This window comes from Canis aureus, chromosome 13 (genome assembly GCF_053574225.1).
Source record: "Canis aureus isolate CA01 chromosome 13, VMU_Caureus_v.1.0, whole genome shotgun sequence".
Taxonomy (NCBI): Eukaryota; Metazoa; Chordata; class Mammalia; order Carnivora; family Canidae; genus Canis; species Canis aureus.
Genome location: NC_135623.1, coordinates 10,260,504 through 10,273,363, shown reverse-complemented (window position 1 = coordinate 10,273,363; position 12,860 = coordinate 10,260,504). Strand labels below are relative to the sequence as shown.

Genomic DNA, 12,860 nt, shown 5'->3' with positions numbered 1-12,860 from the left:
GGCAGGTCTTAGCAAGAATGAGTCACAGTAACTTGTTTCCCTGTCAAAGTAAGTTTTGAGAGGGCAGAAGGAGTCTGGACTTCTTCATCCAGACTCAGGGGGAGAGGTATGAGATGTGGGACAGAACCAGTGGAGCTTCTCAGCAGCTCTTCCAGTTCTTGGGCTTTATTGGGGCCTGGGTGAAGGGAGATACAGGAATGTAGCCTTGTGCCATAGAAGGAGCCCCCTTTTCACTTGACGGGATGAGCACTGGGTGTTATTCTGTATGTTGGCAAATTGAACACCAATAAAAAATAAATTTATTATTTAAAAAAAAAAAGAAGAGCCCCCTTTTCTTGCCGTATTTCCTGTCTTAGAGGGATCCTTCTATATTTCTGGGCATGATGCCCACCCAGCAGCAGGAGCCCTTTCCCTCCTCTGTTTACAAAACTCATGGAAGGATTATCAGGCTTAATTAGCTTGCATGTTCCTTCAGTAGAAGAAGAGGTTTAGAGTAGGAAGCCCAGGCCTCTCCTTAGACACTGAGCTCCTTAGTATAGATTTATTCTCTATTATCCTTGGCACTATCCTTCTGATAAAAGGCCAGAGCTTCCTGAAGATGGGCAGGTGGTAGATGGAAACTACAGATTTACTTATCTATAGAGTTGGAGAATATAACTTTTCTTTTTGGTTCTTCTTTGTGTCAGGGGTTTAGATGAGCAGTTAAACCACATGAGGATGGCCGTGGCCTAAGTGAATCAAGTTTAGCAGTGACCTAAGTAGATTACTGAGGCTTTCAAGAGACCACACCACACATAATCCTGTCCTCTGCTACGTGTGCTTCAGGACCAAGTGCAGATATGACTGGTAGGGGCACTTCTTGTTTTCCTCCCATAAAACATGCATGGAGGAAGGAGTCCTTTTTCACTTCCTAAGTAGGGGGGAGGTCACCTTGGTCCCCACTTTCTTCTAACTCTTCTGACTTCCTCAGTGGGGCCAATGGAACAAATAGGTCTTGAATTGATCCTTTCAGGGGTATAGCGGTTAGAAATTGCACCCTAGCAAGGGTTATTTCTGCTTTTGAAAGGGGTTATAGTAAAACCAGCTTGGCAATCATTTATTTTGTTAACCTACCTATAAAGTTTTTCGCTCCCTCCCTCCTTTGCTGTCTTTTCTGGGAAGGAGTGAGTAACAGTGCTAGGAATGAACCAGTAACAGACGAGGTACACCTCTCACGGGGGTGTGTCCTGTGTGGGGCTGAAATCAGAGAAGAAAAAAGACCACAGTTGCAGTGGGAGCTCACACTCTACTCTTCCCACCCCAGACACTGGGGTTATTTTGGTTCTACACTTACTGCTGTGGGCATTAAACAAGAGGATATATATACTGCTTGGTGTCTGGAATGTTGCCAGAATTCACCAGATGTTAGTTCTATCTCTTCTCTCCCCTGTCCCTCCCAGAGACTTTGAATCATGGTGAGTTCTCATTATTGCTTTAGTCCAGGATGAGCTGGGTCAAGCCACACTCTAGCTGGGGAGTTGTAGCTCTAGTCCCCCATCCACATGGTTGGCTCCTGGTCTTACTTGATCTCACTGTAGGACAGTTATGATGGTTGAGAGGGAAGATAATAGCACTAGTGATAATAGTAATGAAAGGAAGCACTCAGCAAATGTTAGTTGGGAACAAGGTCCTGTTCTAAGCACTTTACATGTATTAATCCATATAGCTCTTTAAATACTCCCATGACATAGGTAGTTTACTTTGGAAAACCCAAGGCTTGGCTGGTCTGAGAACATCTGTCCTGCTAAGGATTTCCAAGATGGCTATATTGTGTTGCTGTCCTGTACTGGGGACCATGTGCTGTGTAGGAGAATACCCACAACTGCCCATGTTGGAGCACCTTATTCCCTGTGGGAGAGCAGAGTATGGTGCTTTGAAGTGAAGACAAGAGATCTTTTTTATTTTCTTTCCCTACACTAGCCTCTTTGAGCTGTGTCCTGTTTCCAAATCCTATCTTCATTTGTATCCACTGTGTAATAGTTTTTACAGCATAAAATGTGTAAGATACAGCAGTCTATCTTGTTCATTCACCCAGAGAAAGCATCTGATTTAATCTTCCTTCTTTTCCAGAACCTGAATCTTTTTCAGGTGGGAGAGGTACCTGGAAAGAGGGCACGTAGCTGTTTTGGTTTGGTCTTTATATTAATTTCTGGAATGTTGTCATTGGCCCCCCAACCCTGGGCGGCCAGGCAGACGGTTAGATACAAACCAGTGCCTTTGTCAAACTGTCCTGTGGGCTGAGTGTCACCCTCTGTGTCCTCTGATTATAGTGAATAACTACTTCCCTTTTCCTTTTCACCTGTACCTTTGTGATTCCAGAGGAGCTGATAGAAGGAGGTCCTGGGCTCCCCTTTTTGTTTAGTTGCTTACTTTGCTTTTCTTGACATGGTTCAGCTTATAGCCATTCTTCCCATCTAGCATTGAAGGGAGCCCCGTGGGAGAACAGAGACATTGTAGAAGTCCTTAAAGTTCTGGCCCCCAATTTCCTGTGACTCTTTGGTGCTCTGATACCAGTATTGGAATACAGTGTATCCTATTGCTGAGGCTTCTGGGCTTTAATTTCTACTTCTCAGGCCTGTCAAAACCCATAGTCTTTGAGTGATTTCTGCCCAGATGGACCTCTCCTGTGGGTATAACAGGTTCAAATATTGGCCCAAGTCCTGCTCTTTGGCAGAGTCCAGGCCTGTGCTGTGGATGGGTAATTGAGGATTAATTAGGGAGGCAGAGAGGTAGTTGAAGTTGAATGATGAGAAAGTGGTTCTCTGGTCTTTGCTAAAAAAAATTTTGTTAAGTCTGTGAGATAATGACTGATTTTTAAAAACCAGTATACCGGGCAGCCCCAGTGGAGCAGCGGTTTAGTGCCACCTGTGGCCCGGGGCGTGATCCTGGAGACCCGGGATTGAGTCAGGCTCCCTGCATGGAGCCCACTTCTCCCTCTGCCTGTGTCTCTGACTCTCTCTCTCTCTGTCTCTCTCTCTCATTCTGTGTATCTCTATGAATAAATAAATTTAAAAAACCTTAAAAAAAAAAACAACCAGTATACCCACACACTTTCATCTTTCTCTTCCTTTGTATATACTGTCCTGGTGCCTTTGCCTGAAATACCATTGTCCTTCTTTCTGTCACTCTCTCTCTGGATTTTATTTATTGTTTTTTGTTAGAGAACAGGAGGAACAGAGAGAGGGACAAGCAGACCCCACGCTGAGCGCTGAACCGGATGGGAACTCGATCCCAGGACCCCAGAATCATGACCATAGCTGAAACCAAGAAGCGGAGGTTTAACCACCCCTCAGGCGTCCTGTCCTCTTTATAAACCAAACTTCCACTCACCTTTCAGTGCTCAGCCCAACCTCGCTTTCTCCCATAGTTTCCTTTTCTTTCCTTGCTGCCTCTCTCTTTCTTTTTCTTCCTTTGCATTTTGAGATAGAATTCTTTTTTCTTCGTCTGTGTTGCCATAGCACTTTCAATATACTTATTTTAGAGCATGCTTATATTTATAGATATTAACTAGTTATATTATTAAATATGTTATGTGTTAATTATTAAACATTTGTTTTTCCTCCTAGTCTTTATTTCTTGGGCAAGTTTGCTGTAACTTCTGTAAGCCTCAATATGCTCACCTGTAAATGGGGATGATAATACAATTTATCTCACAAAATGTTGTGAGGATTAAATGCAATAGTACGAGTCACATCTGGCATAGAGTTAAAGGGAAGTCTAACAGTTGCTAAAGGTGGGAACTATGACTTCCTTCTTGCATCTGTAACCGCCCAGCACATGTTAAGCATAAAAAATATTTGAAGAATTTAACTAAACTCATGTATATGTCCAAATGTCCTTCAGTAGTCACCATAGGGGGTTCTAAAAAAGCCACCCTGACATTGGTGCCTGTTGCATATTCATAAAACCCTTGTGGTTTTTCTTTTCACCAACAGACTTAATGACTTCCATGGGAAACTATAGTCATTTTATTGTCCTACTTAATTTTTGGTCAGAAAATGATACTATCTAAAATGTAGACTGTTTTGAAACATTGAATCCAATCTCAAAGAATAAAAATGGATGGCTCTTGAAAACATTGGGAAGATGGTATTGCTAGTCTGCAGGCAGTTCCACATGAGGAGTTCCTGGTACGTTTTGGGCAATGGCAACATTGAACAAGTGAACAAAGTGATGACTGACAAGGTGCACACCCAGTTTGGGTTCTTAATGCTGAGGTGTTTTTAAGTCACCTTTCTTGTTATCTTTCTTATAGCTTTATTTTGGACATCCACTTAGTTGGCCAGCCTGGAAGACTGTCCTTTATTGCCATGTCTGGGCAAGCAGGAGAAGTCCTTACACCCCGACACTTACCCTTCAGAGATTGGCCTTTTTGGGGGGAATTTTTTCTCTCTTCAATGCGGCTAATAAAGAATCTTAGAAAAAAAAACTTAGATTTTTTTTCCCTCTGCCATTAAATAGATGCATAATTTTAGCCTTGCAGAAAGCATAGAAAAATAAAACCCCCAAATCACGAAAATCCTACAATTCACATATTACTGTGTTCATATCTTATTGTTTCCATTTAATCTTTTTATACCTTTATATATATAACTTTGTGCTTTCATATATTTGTTAATTATTATGATGTAGTTCTCTTTCCCGCTGTTTATTATTTTGTGAGCATTTTTGATGCCTTTATCCATTTGTCTACAACATTTCTTCTTCTTTTTTTAAAGATTTTATTCATTTATTTGAGAGAGAGAGAGAGAGAGAGAGAGCACAAGTTGGGGGCGAGAGGGAGAAGTAGGGAGCCCAGTGCGGGACCAAGATCATGTCCTGAGCTGAAGGCAGACACTCAACCAACTGAGCCACCCAGGTGTTCCTGTCTACAACATTTCTTAACAGCTATATGGGATTTCCTCAAATGGAAGGATCATTTACTTAACATTTCCCAGTTGTGGGGCATGTACATTTCTGCAGTTTGCTGATCAACAATTTTAATTTTTTTCTGCTAGGATATGGTAATAATTATCCTCATACATAAAGTTTTCTGTGTGTTTCTGATTATCTTTTTAGGATAGAGCTCTAGAAGTGGAATTACTGGTCTTAAAATATATAATTTAAAGCTCTGGGTGTTGAATTTTAACTTTATTGCACTTTTAAAAGCTGCTGAAGTTACCTGTAACCCTTTGAATACCCCTCTGATAGCTCTGGGCCCTTTAACCTCTGAGGATAGCTGTGTCTTCAGGCTTAGTGACCAGCTGTTTCAGATATTTTACCATGCAGTTAATTGCACCATGGGACAGGTGCCAAGTGTCTCTTTCACTTAGTCAGCAGCTTGCACATGTCATCATTTCATCACTGCATTGTTTTATTCTGAAACTTTACTTGTAGCAACTCCAGGTATTTAAATGGCTTCATTGATCCTCCCAACCCTAGTACCTTTTCCACTTGTACTAAGAGATCCATCAGTGTTGATCAGCAAGCTGCAGTACCATGAATGACCTAATCATTGCTGTATAGAGATTCTGCACTGGAACCCCAGATTGGTCTGAGGTTGAGATTCTCTTTTTTCTTGCTGTTACTGAGCTAGAGTTTAGCTAGTACATCAGGCCAGCTTAACCTGATAAAATTGGTTGACAAACTACTATGTCCTTCTCCTTGCTTGTGGTAGGTGACTGCCTCTGGAAGAACTGGAGCTGGTCCTGTGTTTGTTTATTTTTATTTATTTATTTATTTATTTATTTATTTATTTATTTACTTACTTATTTAAAATATTTTATTTATTTATTTGACAGTGAGAGAAGGCACACAAACAGAGGGAGCAGGAGTGGGAGAAGCAGGCTCCCTGCTAAGCAGGGACTTGGGACTCTATCATAGGAGGCAGATGCTTAACCGTCTCAGCCACCCAGGCACCCCAGTGCTGTGTTTAAAATAAACATATTGCAGTGAAGTGCAGATTGGCTTCTGTTACTTGGGACTGACAGCCTTAGGGTAGAATTATAGACTTGATGAGAGTACAGTTTTGTTGCTGACTTGGAGTTGACATCCTGGAGCCGACATTGTGGGTTTTCTAGCTGATGATACACTGGGGTGTTTGGAAATTAGCTTGAGGACTGAGAGAAGGAAGGCACATGTGTGCGACTTTGTGTGCAGGTGGTGGGGAGGTCAGTAAAATTGCCTGTCTCTACAGCAGCCTGGATAGTGGAAAATGGCTTGAGTCACCCACAGGATTGCATCCTTCACAGTGAGAATTGTCTGCTCCTCCCATTCCCAAGGCCCTTAAGCAAACCTATCACAATGGGGTGATTCTCTGTAGCCAAGGAATCTGGGAATCTGCGTGTTTCTGGGGTGAGGCCTGTCAACATCTTTTACAGCACTAGGCACCTATTTAAACCTTTGATAAATCCTGTAGTTTTTAGATGCATGGCAGTTTTTGTACTGTTAAAGTATATCCCTTCCTTAATTGTGTGTGTGCACTGCATGTGTATTTAACTTTTTAAAAAAAATATTTTAATACTTTTAAGTAATCTGTATATCCAGTTTAGGGTTCAGACTCACAACCCGGAGATGAAGAGTTGTGTGCTCCACTGACTGCCAGGCAGATGCCCCTATATTTAGCTTTTTTTTTTTTTTTTTAAGATTTTATTTATTTATTCATAATAGACACACACACGCAGAGAGAGAGAGAGGCAGAGACACAGGCAGAGGGAGAAGCAGGCTCCGTGCAGGGAGCCTGACCTGGGACTCGATCCCGGGTCTCCAGAATCACGCCCTGGGCCGAAGGCAGGCCCGAAACCACTGAGCCACCCAGGGATCCTATATTTAGCTTTAAAAATAATTTTTATTTATTTTTTATTTTTTTATTTTTTTTAATATGTTATTTATTTATTCATGAGAGACACACAGAGAGAGAGCGAGGCAGAGACACAGGTAGAAGGAAAAGGAGGCTCCATGCAGAAGCCTGATGTGGGACTCGATCCCGGGACTCCAGGATCATGCCTTGGACCGAAGACGGGTGCTAAACCGCTGAGCCACCCAGGGATCCCCAAATAATTTTTATTTTTATGTGAGTATAGTTGACACATAATGTTAGTCTCAGGTGTACAATTTAGTGATTTGACAGATTTACACATTATGCTATGTTTACCACAAGTACAGCTACCATCAAAAATATGATCGCTGCTTCACGAATTTGCGAGTCATCCTTGTGCAGAGCTCATGCTAATTTTCTCTTGTGTTGTTCCGATTTTAGTATATGTGCTGCCCAAGTGAGCACCTTAATTGTATTTTTTTAAGACTTACTGCGTGTCACTGGCCTGGAGAGGGTTATCAATACAAGTTCACATTGGGTTTGCCTTCTATTGCCACTGGTTTTTAAAAGTAATTAATTAATTATATTTTATTTATTTATTCATGAGAGACACAGAGAGAGGCAGAGACATAGGCAGAGGGAGAAGCAGGTTCCCTGCGGGGAGCCTGCTGACTGGATCCCAGGACTCCCGGGTCATGCCCTGAGCCAAAGCAGATGCTCAACCACTGAGCCACCCAGGCGTCCCTATTGCCACGGTTTTTTTTTTTTTTTTTTTTTTAACTTTTATTTATTCATGATAGGCACACAGTGAGAGAGAGAGGCAGAGACACAGGCAGAGGGAGAAGCAGGCTCCATGCACCGGGAGCCCGACGTGGGATTCGATCCAGGATCGCGCCCTGGGCCAAAGGCAGGCGCCAAACCGCTGCGCCACCCAGGGATCCCGCCACTGGTTTTAAATGCATGGAGAATATGGGGTTCAATGGCATTATGATTAGTATTCTGGACTTTTCAAACGTGTGGGGTAGTTCTGTGTTTTTTGTTACAACAGGAGATGAGCGTTACACTATGCCTCTGTCTCAGTGACCCTATATGCTAACAAAGTATAAATTATTTTTCTCCCATCCTTGGTTTTGTGGAGTTTTTTTATTTTTATTTATTTATTTATTTATTTTTTTAGTCTTTTTTTAAAATTTTTTTTCTTTTATTTATTATTTATGATAGTCACAGAGAGAGAGAGAGAGAGAGAGAGGCAGAGACATAGGCAGAGGGAGAAGCAGGCTCCAAGCACTGGGAGCCCGATGTGGGATTCGATCCCGGGTCTCCAGGATCGCACCCTGGGCCAAAGGCAGGCGCCAAACCGCTGCGTCACCCAGGGATCCCTGTGGAGTTTTTTTAGAGTAGATATCAGTATTGAAAGGTTACGACTGGGCAGCCTGGGTGGCTCAGGGGTTTAGCACCGCCTTCAGCCTAGGGCAGGATCCTGGGGACTCTGGATCGAGTCCCATGTCAGGCTCCCTGCATGGAGCCTGCTTCTGTCTCTGCCTGTGTCTCTGCCTCTCTCGCTCTCTGTTTCTCATGAATAAATAAATAAAATCTTAAAAAAAGAAAAAGAAAAAAGATAGGTTACGACTCTTGTCTATACCATTCTGCCACAGTTTCTTTTGGCTATTTTTTCTGGAGAAACACCAGGCTGGTAGCCTAATCATATATATTTTACATTATAACAACTGTGAGGATGGTCTCTCTGAATGAATACCAGTTGCTAAACAGAATGTTTTGCTCATTGTGGAGTGGTAGGAACCTTTTAGACTCCTTGGTTTGATATATCTTGAAATCCTTTGATTTGGAAGATCACTTTTTATAATTTGTTATCAACTAACTAGTTTGCTCCCTGATAATGTGCCATGCTTCCTGTCTCTTTCTCTAGGAGTCCCCATCTTCCCCCCTCCCTCCCTCCCTCCCTCCCTCCCTTCCTTTCTTCCTTCTCTAAAGATTTTATTTAAGTAGTCTCTACACCCAGTGTGGGGCTTGAACTCACAACCCCAAGATGAAGAGTTGCCTGCTTCACTGACTGAACCAGCCAGGGGTCTCCCCCACTTCCTTCCTTTCATTGAGAACCTTCGGTATGCCAGACCCTGTACAAGCCACTGAGGGCTTGCCAGTCCTATGCATAGTCTAGTGGGGATATAGTTACCTATCTGCCTGTCAGGTGCTACCTGTAGAGATATGAACAAAGTGCTGTGAGAGCAGAGGTGAAGTGATTACTAGGGGCAGCACAGTGGGTGATGGGGAAGACTTGACAGTGGAATTGGCATTTGAGCTGAACCTTGAGATTAGCAAGGTAATAGTTTAGCAGTTTGCCAGTTCAGAAGGGAGAAGTAGTATTCTGGAAAGACAACAGATGTGCAGAGGAATAGACTCATGGATGTTTCTGTTTCCTCTGGGGAAGAATGAGAAGTGTTATAAATTAGAAAGCTGGGGAGAATGGGCAGTTGTTTAGGGTGAGAGATGAGGCTGGAATTGAAAGTTGAGTCTGTGTTCGTAAAGGGGTAAGGAATAACATAGGCAGAAGAAGGCTCTAGATATTTTCAAGGCAGAGAAATGATATAAACAATCCAGAGCTTTTTGAGAGAAGTATAACAATGGCAGCAGTGTGACAGGTCATTTATAGGAAAGTAGGGCTGTAGCTGAAGTGGAGCTGTACGTACCTGATTTTAGTTTGTCTAGGATGAGAGAAGAGAGCAGGCACATGAAATTCTTCTAAAAGCAGGTTTGGTTTTAGAAGCAAACATCAGATATTGAACTATAGTTTGAGTGGAGATCCACTTCTCCCACAGCTCAAGTTAAACCTGTTGCACAACAGTCTGTGTTTGGGTCGGTATTTCCTGGGATTGGTCAGGCGCTGCACTTCACGATGAGGCCCATGGAGTATCCTGGAGACCAGCTGCCCCAGGTGCCTGCCAGTGAGAAGAGGGAGAGAAGAAGCTCATTTAGTTCTAGGTTGGGCTTCTGGTTCTTTGAAATTCTCTGTGCTGTACTACCTGGCCCATCTTTACAGAGATCGACTTGAAGTGTGGACTTCCTTCTGTGTTGGGAGGAGGGTTGGCATTTGACACTGTTGATGACTTCGCTGCCTATTTATTTTTTTTGATTTATTTTTAAAGATTTATTTATTTATTTATGATAGACACAGAGAGAGAGAGAAAGAGGCAGAGACACAGGCAGAGGGAGAAGCAGGCTCCACGCCAGGAGCCCGACGCGGGACTCCATCCCAGAACTCCAGGATCACGCCCTGGGCCAAAGGCAGGCGCCAAACTGCTGAGCCACCCAGTGATCCCCTTTGCTGCCTATTTAAAATGTTCTCTTCTGTTATTTTCAATGAGGGCATTTCTTCGTTTTCCTTTACCCAGACTGCTGTTTGTGTGCTTTTGCTGGGTCTTTTCTTTTTTCTAACACTGTACCTCTGGCAGTTTCCTAAGGGATGAGGCAATGTGGTGAAGTTGGAGGAACATGGGCTTTGGATCTAGGCTAGTTTGGGTTAAAATCCAAGTTTCTACATTTACCAGCTGCGTGACTTGGGGCAGGTTACTCACTTTCTCTGCGCTTTCATTTTCTCATCTGTAAAATGGGGATAATAATATGTCCCACATGAAATGATGAGGATTAAATGGAGTGGCTTATGTAAAACTCCCAAAACAGTGCTGACACATAAACACACGATACAGACATAGCTGGCATTATTATGCTGCTCCTGACCTCTTTTTTCTTCTAGCCAGTTCTTTTGACTTCTGCTTTACTTTGAAATTGCAAACTCCCCCGTCTGTCTTCTGCTACTTAAAAATTTCCCAGTGTTTTCAGGTGTTACTATTTTTTATTGTGATACAAAAACGTAAAGTACCAAATCTACCCTCTTAGCAAATTTTAGATATACAGCACAGTATTGTTAGCTGTGTGCACATTTATTTGTTGTACAGTAGATCTCTGGAACTTTTTCATCTTGCGTGACTGAAACTCTATACTGGTTGAACAGCAACTCCCCCCACCGGCAACCACCACTTTACTTTCTGCTTCCATGAGTTTAATTGCTTTAAATACCTCATATAAGTGGAATCATGCAGTCTCAGCCCTTTTATGTCTAACTTATTTCACTTAGTCTAATGTCCTCAGGTTCACCTATGTTGTAGCACATGACAGGATTTCCTTTCTTAAAGGCTGAATAATATTCCATTGTATGTATAAAAAACCCTCAATTTTTTGGTCTATTTTTCAGCTGCCTGCAGAACATCTATACTTGGATATCGCCTCTAGCTCAGTGTTTTCAAAACCAAGCCTAGGCTTGGCTTTTCTCCTTGATTCCCCATTTTTGACAGTTGTGTTCACATTCTTCCAGTGTCCGAGATCAGAAACCCTGGAGACATCTCTGGCTTCTCTCCCTTCATCAACCTCCATTTTTAGTCTGTCATCAAGTCCTTTTGTTTCTTCAGAATTTCTCTTAAATTTGCCTTTTCCTCCCCACTCCGTTTGCCACGACTCTGGTCCAGTCACTCATTACCTTATGCCTGAATCACTACCACCGCCTCATATTTTGTTTCCTGTGCTTTCTGTTACCAAAAGTAGGACAGACCCTATTTAAAAAGTAATTTAAAATTATTTTTTAAATTATTTTTAAAAAGTCTAAGTAATCTCTACACCCAACATGGAGTTCGAGCCCATGACCCCAGGATCAAGAATCGCACACCCCTCCGACCAAGCCAGCCAGATGCCCCATGACAGACTGTTGTGTTCTGACCCCCTCCAACTCTTCCAGGCTCATCTCATGTAATATCCTAGAACACACTTCCCAGCAGCAGACAGACTCATCTCCTCCTAGTACCTCGAATTGCCCCATTTACTCTTTCCTGTTGCTGTGTCTTTGGCAGTTCTCTTTACCCGGGACACCCTTGTTCTTTATACTTCACTGAAACCTATCCATCTCTTCCATCCTCACTTCAGGCCTTTCTTCTCCCTGTGGACTTCTCAGATTATCATTGTTCACACTGATGTATCACTTTCCTACACTGTAGTTTTGTCTTCCTGTCAAAATTGTATGCTTTTTGAGAGGACCATTCTGTAGATATTCTAGCTCTGTGAACTCTCATGGTACTTAGTCCAAACCTAGCTAGGTTTAAGTGCTCATTGCTGAATGCTTACAAGGCATGGTGACCAAAGGCGAATCATTCATTCCTTCATTTGACAAATAGGTATGAGCACCCACTGTGTGTGCTGTGCTGGGCACTGGGATCTAGCAATAAACTGCACAGCGAGGAGACTAGTTATCTTGTACACAAGCACACAGAATATTGGTTGGTGGAGTGGATTTGAGGAAACCAGGTCAGGCTCTAAGTGAGGACAAATGACAAGACTTTTGTAAAATAGGCATAAATGAAACAATAATTTATTTAGTATCCCCAGATGTTATTAAAGATATACCAGAGAACAGGGGCAAGTCTCTTCCCTTTTAAAGAGCTTATGTTCTAACATTTAAAGGCATTTTAAAAATGAACGCTTAATGTTGAGGGAAGCCCATCTATAGGAAGTCAGCAGTGAAGGAGTTAATATGCTTGTAGGGCTCTGGGCTTTGTTGAAACAGATGGTTTCTCTGCCCTAGGGAGTGTTTTTAAGGGGGATTAGAGGACTGGGCTGTGGAGGGCCTGAGACCTCTCTCCCTCACACTGTAACACACACACCTGCTGTTCTGGTGCCTGGTGAGCAATGTAACTTGTCCCCCACTTGGTCCGTACTTATTTGCAGGCTTGCAAGTGTGGCTTTGGGGCTGGCTATATGCTCCTGGCTTTCTTATTTTCCTTTCTCAATTTTTATTTATTGTCCAGTATCGGTGAAGTCCCATTTTATTTTAACAGATGTTGGGAATTGTTCGTGTCTCCTTTTACATAATTGTTTTTTTTTTTTTTTTAAAGATTTATTTATTCAGAGAGAGCGCGAGAGAGGCAGAGACACAGGCAGAGGGAGAAGCAGGCATCATACA

General features: G+C 42.5%; 1 protein-coding gene and 1 non-coding gene across 21 annotated transcripts in view; one reads left to right on the top strand and one right to left on the bottom strand.

Annotated features, from left to right (window-relative positions):
- MACF1 (microtubule actin crosslinking factor 1) overlaps positions 1-12,860 on the top strand; it is a 338,748-nt gene that overhangs the window by 64,434 nt on the left and 261,454 nt on the right. The window lies entirely within an intron of this gene.
- Positions 7,193-7,300, bottom strand: LOC144282782 (U6 spliceosomal RNA). The gene has a single exon (XR_013351224.1). It is a non-coding gene; the product is annotated as a U6 spliceosomal RNA (small nuclear RNA).